Source organism: Plectropomus leopardus, chromosome 6, assembly GCF_026936395.1.
Source record: "Plectropomus leopardus strain MGB_pleo_1.0 chromosome 6, ASM2693639v1, whole genome shotgun sequence".
NCBI lineage: Eukaryota > Metazoa > Chordata > Actinopteri > Perciformes > Serranidae > Plectropomus > Plectropomus leopardus.
This window is the reverse complement of record NC_142181.1, coordinates 13869286-13883325: the sequence shown is the minus strand read 5'-3', so window position 1 is coordinate 13883325 and position 14040 is coordinate 13869286. Positions and strand designations below refer to the sequence as shown.

Below are 14040 nucleotides of genomic sequence, written 5' to 3'. Positions count from 1 at the left end.
ACTCAATGAAATCAAACATGGCAAATAAAATAAGACCTCCTGATTTTGAAAAACGCATTTTGTTTTTAGAGTGTTATGAGTGTGAACATTTGACACTGCACAAAAAATAATGCGTAAAAATCAATGCTGCTACTAGTCATTGGTATATCCAAGGCTTTGACAGTTAAAAAAGTGGAAAAGTCAATTTTATGTGTTGTATTGGTCCTTTAAATTTGTTTAAATAAGTGAAAGGGAGTGGGTGGGCTATAATCTTTCAAAAATAATACTATGAATGAAATCAAGTCATTCTGAAACAGCTATTCAGTGACAAAATAAGCTGCAATCACTTTGTGCCAGGTTGAAAAAGTGCATTTTACGTGTCGTATTGTTGTATTAGTACACTCACACAGATAAAAAAAAAACTCATTCATGTCACCTCCCGGGCTCCGTAGCTTTTGCTGCTGAAGCGGCCCGTTTAAAGCGCCAGTACCCGCCCCTCTGGTCCGCACTGTGGCAGCTGCTGCTCTCCTGTTTCCAACACTATTATGTCGCTCTCCAGGAGGTTTTGTGGATAAATAATTGCTTGGAGTTTTATTTTTGGCAATTTGGGACCTTGGCTATTTTTTCCACAGAGGATTTATCTTCCACTAGACGCTGAGGACAACCACTGCTGCACTTTGGCAAAGTAAGTCTCTGCTAACGTGCTAACATGCATATTGAGAGTGTTATGTTTAGCTCTGTTCAGTCATGTTTAGCAGGGTTAGCTAACTAGCCTAGTAGCTGTACATTTGTACCAGCAATGTGGCTGCTAGTAGTTTTGCTAGTTGGCAGTGCCCTGGCTGCTAATGCTAGCTCTTTGCTGCTGTCAACAGGTGAGCATGTTTCACTTTGCGGCTAAGCTAAGTTTGTCTTTGCTGTCTGGCACGCGCAGTATGATGCTAACCTGTGTTGTGGTAAAATGTGAGTTGTCTTGTTTGAGCATTACACATTGCTCATTTTAGGTTGTTGCTTCTTTGCAAACAGGTCTGTATATTGTCAAAGGGTAATATTGTTTGCTGTATTCAAACTCAAAAGGAGTATTGAATGGCATTCAGCTACAAATACACGGTTTTGGATTTTTTTCCCCCCAATATCCAATATGCCAATATGTAGCAACAGGCCTAATTTTGCTGACAACCCCCCAACTTAACTTTAGTGATCATTAAATCTTTTCTGTAGTCTTCTGTAGTCTTATATCATATTATGCATACTCTTATTGTGATGCCCCAGCAGCAGATGGTGTCTCCATCTGCTGGTAGGTTTGATGTTTTGTACATGTTCACTTTGTCAATTAAAAAAAAAGAGATATTGGTTTGTGATATTGGCTGAAATCAGCACGTTGGCTTATTCTGATATTTCATTTTAAAGCCAATATTTGCTGATACTGATGGCATGCTGATATTATTGCGCATCCCTACATTAAAACAAAGCATGGATGGCTTCATGCACCTATAGGACATGTTGTTCCCATTTTTTCCACACACAGTACATCATGTGCAGCTACGTTTATGTAACAGCTTGCCTTCAAATCATAATAACATCTAAATTGCTGAGCTCCTATTTTATACTGTGACGTTACGCTGCTGCTACACTCAGTCACTTTAATCATCAACCTCAAAATCACACCCATGATGGTCATGTACTTATCATACCATTTCATAAGAGATTTTCTGCCCTAAGGCATGGATTTTTGGTGATTTTAATATGCTCAATAGCTGAATTGTGTCTCAGCCTGCTGCTGCATATCAGCTGGATGGCCTGGTTTATTTATTTATTTTTTTAACCTCTTAATCTACTAGACTAGAAGATTCCACATAATAGCTGGCATCGCACTCTGTATCTAATGTGATTTTGACGGGGAAGTTGATTATGACCATCGCTCCCCAATCTCTGCTGTGCTGAGCTCGCTGTTTGCTGGAGGGGTCAGAGCCTCAACACCAAATTTAATCTCAGTATACACATTCTGCATTCATGTAATAAATCTGCTCCCTGTCAGTTGGTTTGCTGAAATAGTGAAAGACGCAAACAACAACACACCTTATTTACATCCATACACAAAGATAGAGAAAATATTGTTTTGTAAAAGATCAGAGATGAACAAATATGGCTTCCTGCTTTTTACAGTGTGGTTGACAGAGGCTATACAGTATGTTCTTTCTTGAGTGCAGAGAAAACGTCCTGATAACACAGTGTTTTCAGTTGTCTCTTCTAGGCTGTATGCTACTTCTTTTTCCCAAAAATTGATGCCCCATTACTTGTTGTTTTGCTTTTGCAAGAGATGACAGAAATTAGAGAGAGAGAGAGAAAGATGCTCTTTGGAAAGCCAGGAAGTCACCACGACCTCTTTCCATTACTTTTTGATGTTTTATAGATTAATGAGTCTGTTAAATCAATCAGTTAAACAGTGCTTTGATCCAGCTCAAAGCACCATCCTACCTTAGACCAGTCTCAAAGAACGGCTAGAGTGGCTGTCAATAAACCCAACCTGATCCCATCACCACAGTAGTAAGTAGTTTCCCATGAGTTTTCTTTTCTTTTCTCTTCTTTTCTTTTACCAAACATGGCCATCTCCTGCATAAAACTCATTTTCCTGTTTCTGGTTGTTAACATGTAGACACGTGTGATGCTAATATCTCACATTTACCAAGAAGAAAGAAGATCATGAAGGCAATACCCCAATAATCTGCACAAAAGCAGGGGTAAAGTGTTTTGCACCATGTTAAAAAACAAATAAAAATGACTGACAGACATTTTTTTTTTAGAAAAGCTGCCATGAAATCAGGCAATTTAAACCACAACACCCCCCCCCCCCACCTGCTGTTGCTATACATAAATATGAATAACAGAAAAAAATAATGCATAATGAAGAGTGCATATGTGTTTATTTATTTAAAGCAGCAAACAGATGTTCCTTAGTGTGGACCTACGGTTGTTCTTTTGTTGCTTTAACTGTGCAGCCACAAAAAAGTGCTTCAACTGTAAAACATATGAAAGATGCTTAATTCCACTTTGTCCTTGTTGTGGTTTCGCTCATAAATAAAGAGATTTGTTTGTCTCAAGGAGCTAAGAATGACACTGGGTAGTGTGTGTGTGTGTGTGTGTGTGTGTGTGTGTGTGTGTGTGTGAGAGAGAGAGAGAGTCACAGTAGATATTCAGTCATTATAGAAAGACTTTTGTCACTCCCTCACACTGAGAGACCCTTCTTTCATTCGTCTTTTCCTTCTTGATGTGCTCATAAGAATGGTATAAAAATGAGTATGTACACAAACAGACACACAGTTCATTTCCCTGTATATTTGTTTATGCACAACATGTTTTTTGTACTGCTGGGCTTGTCCTGGTTTTTTAGAGGGTTAGTTTTCCTTCGCTTGTTTTCACAGCTTGACCCAAATAAGCCATAGAGCTGCTGGAAAGGTTTACTCAGTGTATGTTGCTCTGTTACGGTCAAAATACATAAAATATTTAGGCTATGTTTGGGGTGAAAACTGTGTGGTTAATTAGCAGGCATCAGGGGTGGAAATCTATGCAAGTCATTTTCCTGAGGAAGGGCAGAGGTTTACAGAAGCTTGTTGAAAAGATATACTTATGTAGACTTTTAAAAAGTGTTTACAGGTGTTTTTTCTCACTTTGGATACAATTTTGATTGAGAAATTGTGTTTTTCAATACTTTTTATTCTTCCCTAAATTCCTGATACTTCCTTGAGCAAATGTTGGCTCAGCGTTAATCCGTTAAAAATATCTAAAATGCCATCTTTGGGATTTTGGTCTCAGAAGACTATTGTTTTTGGAAACAGTATTAAGTCACAGTCAAAACAGTATTCAGTTAATTTTACTGACGGAGGCTTTGTGTTGTATTCAGGCCAGCAGTCATGACACAGACTAAGCTCCAGTCCCTCCTTTCTCTGGATGGCAGAGAGGCTCCAGTTGCTGGATTTGTGATGAAATCCTCCGCACATTGTGAGGAGATTCACAGTCTTGATAACAGCTAACAGCTTGCTTTTAGTCCCTTGGCCAGCTACTCTGCCAGCTGGATATCTGATGATTGTGTGTCTGTCCATGCGTGGATCTTGTTCTTTTTATGAAGTGACACTTGAGTAGCTATTGTACTCTGGAGGAACTTGCATGGTGTAATACTTTTAGTTGTGTAAGAATGTTATTTTGCCCCTCTTTCCTGGCATCTGCTTACACTTTCCTAGTCTTGGCTTCATCCTGATGTCATTGCTGGATATTTTCCTGCATAAACAGGATGCCACAGACACAGCATTTAGCCCCGTGAAACCTGGAGCGACATCACTTTTCTTGTGCTGCTTTCAGATGCCTTTCACAAGTATTTAACCTTTGAACCCGGGGTGAATTGGTGTGATTTCTTTCAAAAACATGAGGAAAAAGGCAATAAGCAACTTGGTAAGAAATTTTCAACGTATTGCAATAAATAAATAAATAAAATAAATAAAAAAAGAAGCTAGGGAAAAACTATATTTAAAATGATCATAATTACATATTTAAAATTCTGTTACAGAATTATTTTATATTTTAGAACTTTTTCCAGGTAATTTCCTTGTATGTTTTGTTTTAATTTTCAGGTAATTTTCACTAATTTCTTGCAAATTTTTGGGTCATTACTTTATTTATTTTTTATTTATTTATTTATTATCTGTTCTTCCTATGTTTTTGAAAGAAATCAAGTCAGTTTTTTTCACTGGTTTCAAAGTGTTAACCTTTTTGTAGTTTCTCTTTTGGTTTTTGCTCTCTCTTGAGCTTGTTTCTCTAACATCTGACATGAACCCCTTTTCATTCAGGTCACAGTCAAGCTGGTATGACTGTTATATTTTTGAGTTGGAGTATAGTGTGACATGTCATACCCGAGGACCCAGCTGTGTGCGCTCTGACAAGAATTTGAACCCAGGCACTTATTTTATGTCCAGCAGGGTGTAATGTAGATGAAGAGGAAGAACATCACAGTGTGTGAAGGAGCTAGAGTCCCATTTTTGTGGAAATGATGAAAAGTGTTATATTTGCTTTTAATGCTCACTGCAGACCAAATCTAAATCTTCTAAAAGTCCCAGGAATTTGCTTCTTCCTGCGCAAACTAGTCATTTTAAACTGCAAAATGTTGTCTAGACACTTCTGCTGCAGTGTGGAACAAAATGTGTTTTAACTTGTATTGGTGTGGTGTCTGAGCCAAGTATGGGCAGCCTGCATAAAGAAAATACTGCTTTAATGCTTTGTAATTGCTCCTTGGACAGGATTTATCTTGTGGTTTGTCACTTTTGGGAATACCAATCCATGTTTCAATACAAAAGGACAAAACAGCATGGCTAATCCCGTGCTCCCTGCTGTGCACACCAGTGTGTGAGCACGTTATAAAACTTTATTGGGTTGCCTCTACTGAGACCAGTGTGGGCTTATTGAGAAAAAAGCCTCTAGAACCGCAGACCCACAGGGAACGCCGACAGCAAGGTTAAGATGGGCTGTACAAGGTCCACGGAAAAGTCAAAATAGTTACAGAACAATGAACTGGCATCTCAAATATTTCACATCTTTGGGTATTTTTGGGGGGTGGCAACCTGCCCAGCTCTTTCATTACCATGTAACTATATCACTTTTCTAAATGATACGAGGTATCACCCTGCTTTTGAGGCCTCTACATAACATGAATGAACTCACTTATGGCCATCGCCAAGGTCAAGCTCCACCGTTATCTGCAGTGACTCGTTTTTTTCCCTTCTGTCTTATCCTGCGAGTGAATGTTTCTGTAATCAAGAGGCTTTGGGCATTTTATTGCTTTATTATTGGTGTGTGCTTGTGCTAAATTGTATCCTTACATGTATGGTTCTCCATCACATCAAGAATTCTTAAGAAAATTCTGCATTTGAGTTTATGAATGCAAACATCTGAAACTGTGTCCAAGTTATTTGTACTGCCTACATACTAGAATTGTTTCTGAATAATTGAAACAGTTATAAATAGGGCTAGGCATTAGGCAATATGGCTATAAAATAATATATTTTAATATTTTACACGATATATCGATATTTTTTTAATGTCCTCTGAACTAATGTTAACTACTAAAATACAAAATTATTGAATGAACTGCAGTTACAGTAAAGTTAAATGAAGTAGTTACTGTGATATAGTAAAGTTGATCACATTGCTGTTATAGTAACATTTAAACAAATATGGTTATAAGGAGGTTAAATAAAATACTTTCATAACAAAATTTAAAAAGTATTGTTATCATTAAATAAATCAAAGTGGGACCCATGGTGCTTTTATTTTGAAGAACCTGGCTCGTCTCAGGCCGGAAGTGTCAGTGTTTTGCTGTGTGCATCAAGTGTTCGGTCAACATTTGGATATTAGCATTAGCATACCCCCCCCCGAAGTCCTAGTATCGTGACAACACTACTACATACAGTGATAATACAACATACTGTATATGCTTGTACTACCTACCCTTGGCAGATCATCACGTGACCTTTTTTAATACCCAACAAGCAGCTAACAAGAGATCACCTCTCAGGAGACAGGTGCTGCTACTCTCGCAGTCTGAGGTGAATTATCAAGCTAATTAATTTCAGCTTCCCTGCTAATAACTCTATCTGTATCCTACACAGTGTTGTTTTTTTTGTGAATAAAATGTCACTGTTAGACAGAAAGCAGGCCAGCACATCGTACAGACTCTCTAAATCGATGGTTAAACTGTGTGAGCTGGCAAATGTATTCTATGTTAATGCAAATGCTCAAGTATTTTTGTGTTAACTCATTGTGTAACACTCAAATGTCAAATCTGCCCTCTGTTGTTGCACTCTCTTTTTGTGCTCCAGTCTTCACTTTCTGGTCTCTCTTCTTCATCTAATGCTTTCTGCTGTTTTCCTTTTCTCTTTCCATTCTTTCCCTCTTCTTCACCTCCACTTTAGCTCTCCCTAAAGCAACACTCTGGCTCATTTCACCTTTTGACTTGTACTCTTAAGAGACTGCTATTTCACAGTGTGAGACTGCAGTGAAGGAGAATTCACTGCTGTGTCCTTAGCAGAGTTGAGCAGAGATGGAGGATTGATGTGGCATTTAGATTTTAGAGCCTTATCCATTAACTTGTTCCACCTCCAGGACGCAGCAGTGACTTCTTCTCCCTCTGTTCTCATCACTGTGGCCTTCATTTTCTACAGAAAAATGTCACGAGAGATCACACATTATAATTTGAAGTTAGCTCACAAAACACAGTTTTGATAAAGGCTTTACAGGTATTAAAAGAAATATGCTTAATTAAATCTTTCCAAAGAATTATCAGAGATTGATTGAGTTGGCACCTGCAGCTTCCATCAACATTTCTGTCCATGTTGCACTCAAACTTGCACCATTTACATGCTCGTGCTGCATACCACCAGCCTCAGCACAGAGTGACCAAGAGGCCTTAGTAACCTTGCATACTGTGAGGATGTATGGGCAGCTTTTGAAGCATTTTGCGATAGTAAATGGACAGAAGCTGTTAGCTGGCTGGCATGTCTCCAGACAGTCTTATCATCAGCCACTCAGAGAGCCAGTTGCTCAGTGGATGGATGGCACATAACACCTTCTCCTAAAAGTGTCTCGTGATGAATGTTCCCAATTACGGCCATGACCTTCTTCTTTGTTGCTCACTCTTTCTCCTTGATTCCTTTCATACAGTATGCTTTCTGTTGGTCTGATTACCTTCCTCTCTCTTTCACACACTCGCTTTCAAAGATCCTGCTTCGTTTTGTACCTCTCCCTTGCTCTTTATTTCTATTTCACTTTTTTCCCGCATTTCCCTGCGTCTATCTCGCTTGAGCCTCATCTCGTGAACCTGGTTTTGCCCAAGCTATAAAATTTGTTAAAAAATCTGGAATGTTCCTCACAATATTAAGAGTAGAATTGGGCTGGTGTAAACGTTTTCAAATCAGTTTGATATTAAGAGCCAGAACAGACTGGTTAATGAATTTTATCAGGTGTCACACTTGACTCAGCAGTCACTCACGAGTACAAAATAATCCCACCGTATCCCAACAGCAAGTTTTCCGACTGTAACATTGCATTGCATAACCTCGATTTTTATTAGTGATGGTCATTTACCAGAAACGTTTAGCTGTCTGGCAATCTCCCTCAAGCCAGCTGGTACCTCATGTGGGCATTTGGGATGAAATAAGGAGGTTTTTTACAGATAATTCCTTCAACTTTATGAATCAGCCGTTCTTCATCCATTGCAATGCTCAAAGTGAGCGATGCATGAATAGAAAAACGGCGTCCCACAAAAGTTCTGCTCAAAACAGCTCATCATATCGCCCATGGCCACTTACAACACCTCTTTCATAGGCTCTAAAGTCAAAATAGTGTCATATTGGTGCAGCTTTAGTATTCTTTAGAGACTAACTCTGCCATGTTTCCTGTCACAACACAAGAACTTTCTAGTAAACAAACACAACGTGCACTGCTCTACAGACATAATATTATATGATGCAAGTTGTCATATTGCTTATTAAAACAAGTTGTATTTAGCCCCATGTTGCCAATGACTCTCCTGGCTCTCCTGATGTGTGGCAAAAAAAAAGCAAAATACAAAAATATAAATAAAAGCCACATTTTTAAAACCAATCATATTTTCACCTATGGTTTCCCTTTATAAATCACAGTGCTTCCCTGACAGCGTTTAATCTAAGAAGCACCTCCTCGCTGGTTCACTTCATCCAAACAGTTAAAGAGGAGCTCTGCTCATTAACCCACACAGGAGCAGTTCACCAGTCGCCATCCTATCTATCAGTCCAATTAGCCTCAGCTGTAGCGTGCTTATTTCCCCTCCTAAAGTTTGATGCTGTGTAAATTAGAGGCAGCTGTTGTGCATGTTGGAACCATATGGGCCATTAAGCGGTCATACTTCTGGCGTGACCACTAAAAAAAGTGGCTAAAAGTGACCGTGTGTCACAGCAGCAAGTTCTCATAGCCCTGAGAGTCGAGACATTTTAGGAATTAGGAAAATGTCAAGAGGTATCAACGCCAATGACAAGACACGTGTTGCTGACCAGTGGGGGTCAGGTCACTGGAGCTCAGTCCCCGTGCACAAATGTGTGGCTTGAGTCATAGAAAACTGCCTTGTCAGTTTTCCCATGGAGGAGAATGTGACTGCGGCCAGGCAATGAAAAAACCCACTGTGGATGCAGCAGTACAAAAGGCTGCTGTGTTAAGTTACCTTCCAACAGCCTTTAACGATTGAGCAATTTTATATGATTAGAGCAATTTTTTGAAAAGAAGAATTTTTAACATTTCTTGCCCTATTTTCTGAGCTGTTATTATCATATCCAGTACCAGGTAATTTCTTTCCAAGAAGTCCTTCACGATGCATCAGAAGTAGCGTGTTCAATGACTCATACAGCAACACCGAGGATTTGTTTGGAAGAAATAATACTGCAAATTGATCACAAAGAAAAGTTTGTACAATCAACAATACATGCCATAGCTACTTTAAAACATTCAAAACTAGAACTACTGCCTCCTGGTTGTGTGCCTCCACACACCAGAGAAGTTGCACTTATATTTACATCCATGCCTGTAAAATAAGGATGCTTCACACACACATCTTGCACTTGGCAGCACAGAAGACCTATACAACCTGCCCAGTTTCAAGGTGTGCACCCAAGATTAGTGTCACCGGTTTAGTATCTGACCAAATTTTTCCCCTTCTGTTCCTGAGATATGATGTTGAATCATGGCCAGAAATGTGTTTTTGCAGAAAATGATCATGAAATTTGGCTGTTGACCTTTTGGATATAAAATATCATCACTTCGTCATTGTCTTCTTTGTGTGAAAATTTGTTATAATTACCTTACGAACTCTCGATTAATGGCCAAAAATATGTTTTGTGAGGTGTCAGTTACCTTGACCTTTCACCACCAAAATTCGAATTATTTGAATCTAAGTGGGCGTTTGTGCTGAATCAGAAGAAATCCCCTTAAGGTGTTTTAAGAATATCACATTCATGGGAATGAGACAGATGTAAGGTCACATTGACCTTGACCTTTGACCACCAAAATCTAATTAGTTAAATTTTCATTCTGAGCCAACATTTGTGCCTAATTTGAGAAAAACTCCCTTAAGGCGTTCTTGAGATATTACATTCTTTAGAAAGAAATAGATGAGGTCACAGCGACCTTGGGCTTTGACCCATGACCACAAAAATCTAATCAGTTCATCTTTGAGCCCAAGTGGACATTTGGACAATTCCCTAAGGATGTTCTAGAGATATTGCTGTCACAATACTTGGACGGACAAACCATAAACGTAATGCCTCTGGAAACTGCTACTGCCGGTGTGGAGACATAAAAACGGCTCTGAACTTGTGCAGCGCAGTGCAAAACCATCACAGCATCAGAAGTAGTCATTTAGGGCATTGATGATATTTGTTACACTGGCAACATCAGCAAAAAACAGCACATTGAAAAAACAGTCGTCCTCATTTTCATGTTTACTGCTTTCTGCTAATTTTCTGTGCACTGTGCATAATTCTGGATTAATTTACAGTATGTGTGAGTGTGTGTACCCAGCTGCATTGTTGTGTTGCGGATGCTCTTCACCTTCTCTCCCAGTACTCAGTTGTCTCTCCCTGTGCTTTCCTCGTTTCCCTCACTGTCACTCCCTTAACTTTTCTTCCTGTGTGTGTTATCCCCCCGGGTAGCAGAAGACAGATGTCTGATAGGTTTTCTTAACAGAAAAAGACTGCGGGTGAGGGCAGCAGGAGATGAATTAGGCGATTGAGGTCGAGGAGTGTTTTGGTCTGAGTGTGGCTGTTTTCAAATGTTTCCTCCCCCCAGATTGACAAAAGTCATTCTTATTCCAAAGAAAAGAAATTAGATAAAAAGCCCGTCTTTTAACTCGCATGTCTCTGGTGAGAGCGGATCAATCAAATATCAAAAAAATCTTAATGGACCTGTCTGGTTAGATAAAGGGGGATGAAATAACAGAAATACACCTCCTTTGTGTTGACACATGCTCCCATTTGGATTGTCAGATAAGAGCGCCACCACCATGAGTTGTGTTCGTTTTGGAGAGATACCCTTTTTAGAGGGCGCCAGATTTTGGAAATATGATCTCTTGTCCTCATAGAGTAAAGCCAAGGGTGTCAACAATCCATGCAAAGTCACCTGGGTGACACATGGCACCCTATCGGGGGCCAGATTTGGCCCGGAGGCCATAAGGCGAGTATTGCTGCTTTAGGCTATGCCCCTTAAATCTGTTCTTGCCTGATTGCTGGATGTCGTAATCCCATTAAAACAGCAAAAGAATCTGCATTCATCGTCTTCCTTTCCTCTGGCTATTTGGTGTGTGTGCGTGCGTGCGTGTGTGCGTGCGTGCGTGCGTGCGTGCGTGTGAGAGAGAGAGAGAGAGAGAGAGAGAGAGAGAGAGAGAGAGAGAGAGAGAGAGAGAGAGAGAACAAATATCTGCATCACTTTATGATGGTGAGGACTTGAGGACTAGACACACAGAGCAGCATAAATAATGAATAAGTATTTAAATTGTGTTTGTTCTTTTACATTTATGATCAGTAATTAGCAGTAACAGTTGCTGATTCTGATCCTGCTGCAGTCTTTTATTTTTATATTTTTTAAATATCTAGACATGGAATTGTAATAAATGAAGCCAGGCTTTTAAGGCAGCAGCTGAAGTTTTCTGATGCCCAGAAAACCCAGCTGCTCACAGGGCCAGGCATATGTGATAGTGGTAGGTAGCCCCCGGATGTTTGTGTGCGTGTGTTTAACCCATCTTCACTCACTGCAAATGCGCTCGCAGTCTGTTGCTGTTAGTCAACAGGCCGGGTTGATCGAGGATTGAAATAGTAGCTGGCTTCTCTTTCTTGGGAAATCTGATAAATATCACATCATGTCCGCTCACAAATGGAAAACAAACAAACATCTGAAAACATAAGCAAAGGAAAACAATCGAGGTGATGTTATGATAATAGTTTTGGAAGCAGTTCATATTTGGATGTGTGAAATGATTGTACTGCTTGTGAACTTCTATGTTGATGTGATAGCCCCTGCTGTTTTTGATATCAAATAAGGATTTTTATGTGTTTGCAGCTTTTTCTGAAGCATTTGGTATATTCATGCGGCTCCTGTGTTGCTGCAGTTTGCTGTTGCTGAAGAGGTGAGATGTCTTCTTCAAGGACACACTGACGGTTGTTGTGAGAGCAGAAAGCTCTGCAGGTTCATTTTGCCAAGTCTGCTGTATCCTTTAGGTTATCACCATCCCTAAATGCATTAGCAGAGTTTGGCTCATTGTCAAGCTTTTTTCTTGTTGTCCTGCTCTGTTGGCCTCTGTGTCAAGGACTAGTCCTGTTAAGGGCTCATCATACTGCCCACTAATCTACTTAAACCTTTGTTTTGTGTGTGTGTGTGTGTGTGTGTGTGTGTGTGTGTGTGTGTGTGTGTGTATACAGTATTTGTGTGTTTGTATACAGTATATGTGTGTGTGTCTGTGTACAGTATGTGTTTGTGTGTGAGAGATTTTGTGTTTTTTAAGAATGTCTTCATCTGGAGTGCAGCTGGAAAAGAAACAAGCTATTGTTTACATCCTGTATGCTGACGTCCTTTACACGTGTAAAAATAAAGTGTCGTCAGCAGACTCTGTTCATGAGAAGAAAAAAAACGAAATACATCTAATTAGCTCCATTAGTATTCAGTTAGCTTCTTTACATAACATATAGTTTGTCTGACCTCATGGTGGCCTACTCTACTGTCCAACCATGTGTTTAAGCTGCCTCTGCTCCACCATGAAGAGCAATTAAAGGAAGCATATTTAGCAGCACTGAGGTTTCAACTCTGCCTCCCAGAAATTATTTGCATTTTACTACATTGCATTCATTGTTGTAATTGTGGTGAAATTTCAGTTGCTTCCAGGATTATGTTCAGAGACAGTTATTTGAGTTAATACAGTTTTATCTTTTTCCAGGTTACATTTATTTTTTCATAAATTCTGTGTTTTCCATATCAATTTTTCTGAAGAGAGTGTCCTATCAAATTTCAACAACTCAATAAGAAAATGTTAAACATTTAATTAACATCAATGCATTTGATGCAAAACAGCACTGCACTATATTTTTCATTATTTTCTTCTTTTTTTTTATACTAGTTTTTGGGCATTTTCCCTTCATTCATATACAGCTTAAGGGAGACCAGAAAGGTGCGTGGGTGGGGGAGCAAAGGGCCACAGGGTGCACACTCTACCAGGTGAGTGAGAGATCGCCCCATTTTTGCACTATTGTCTAATAGTTTCCTCACAATTTAGTGGGATTTCTTAGTAATCTAAAAGGCATGCAGGTAAGGTGTCTTATACATAATTTGATATTTATACTTGTGTAAATCCTTCCACTAATGTTATTTTCAGCAACATATTTGCACTGTATTACCATCTCATTTTGAAAAGTGCACATAGTATATGTGTAGCGGGGGCCGTTTAAATGCATTTAGGTGTCAGAATATGCCTACAGGTACACAGTGCACTCCCAACTTCAGTTGCACCTGTGGGTATGACCACGCAGATGTGAATGACTGCTAACATAATGCAGAATCAAAAGACGCTGCCTATGGATGACCCGAGAAGCAAAAGAGGACAGGATTTGACATTGTTTGGTTGACCAAGAAAAAGAGGGAGAGAATGGACTGACAGTGTCCAGGACTGTGGCACCATAATCGCGGGTTTTTGTCCAGACTTCTGTCTGTGGTTTAGGCAACAAAAGCACTTCAGGTTAGGGAAAGACCATGATTTTGGTTAAATGTGAGTAAAAAGGGTCATGACAAAAAATAATGCTGTTGTCACTACAAGTAGATAAAGCAGGATTGCATAGATTTACTTAGAACATACATGACATAGAATTACTTTTACTGACATGGCAACACTAAACTGAAAGACTACACTTTTAGACTGCTTATGGCTTAAAAAGACTGACAGTCAGCCCACTCTGCTCAGTCTCAGCACACAATGAATGTATGTGGACAGGCATGGGCATTAATTTGCAT

At 39.5% G+C, this 14040-nt stretch overlaps 1 protein-coding gene across 1 annotated transcript in view; it reads left to right on the top strand.

Annotated features, from left to right (window-relative positions):
- Positions 1-490: 490 nt before the first annotated feature.
- Positions 491-14040, top strand: part of sphkap (SPHK1 interactor, AKAP domain containing) — a 141680-nt gene continuing 128130 nt past the window's right edge. Inside the window, exon 1 of the mRNA XM_088078823.1 lies at positions 491-664. The gene's annotated coding sequence lies outside the window, so the exon portion shown is untranslated. The remainder of the gene's footprint in view (positions 665-14040) is intronic.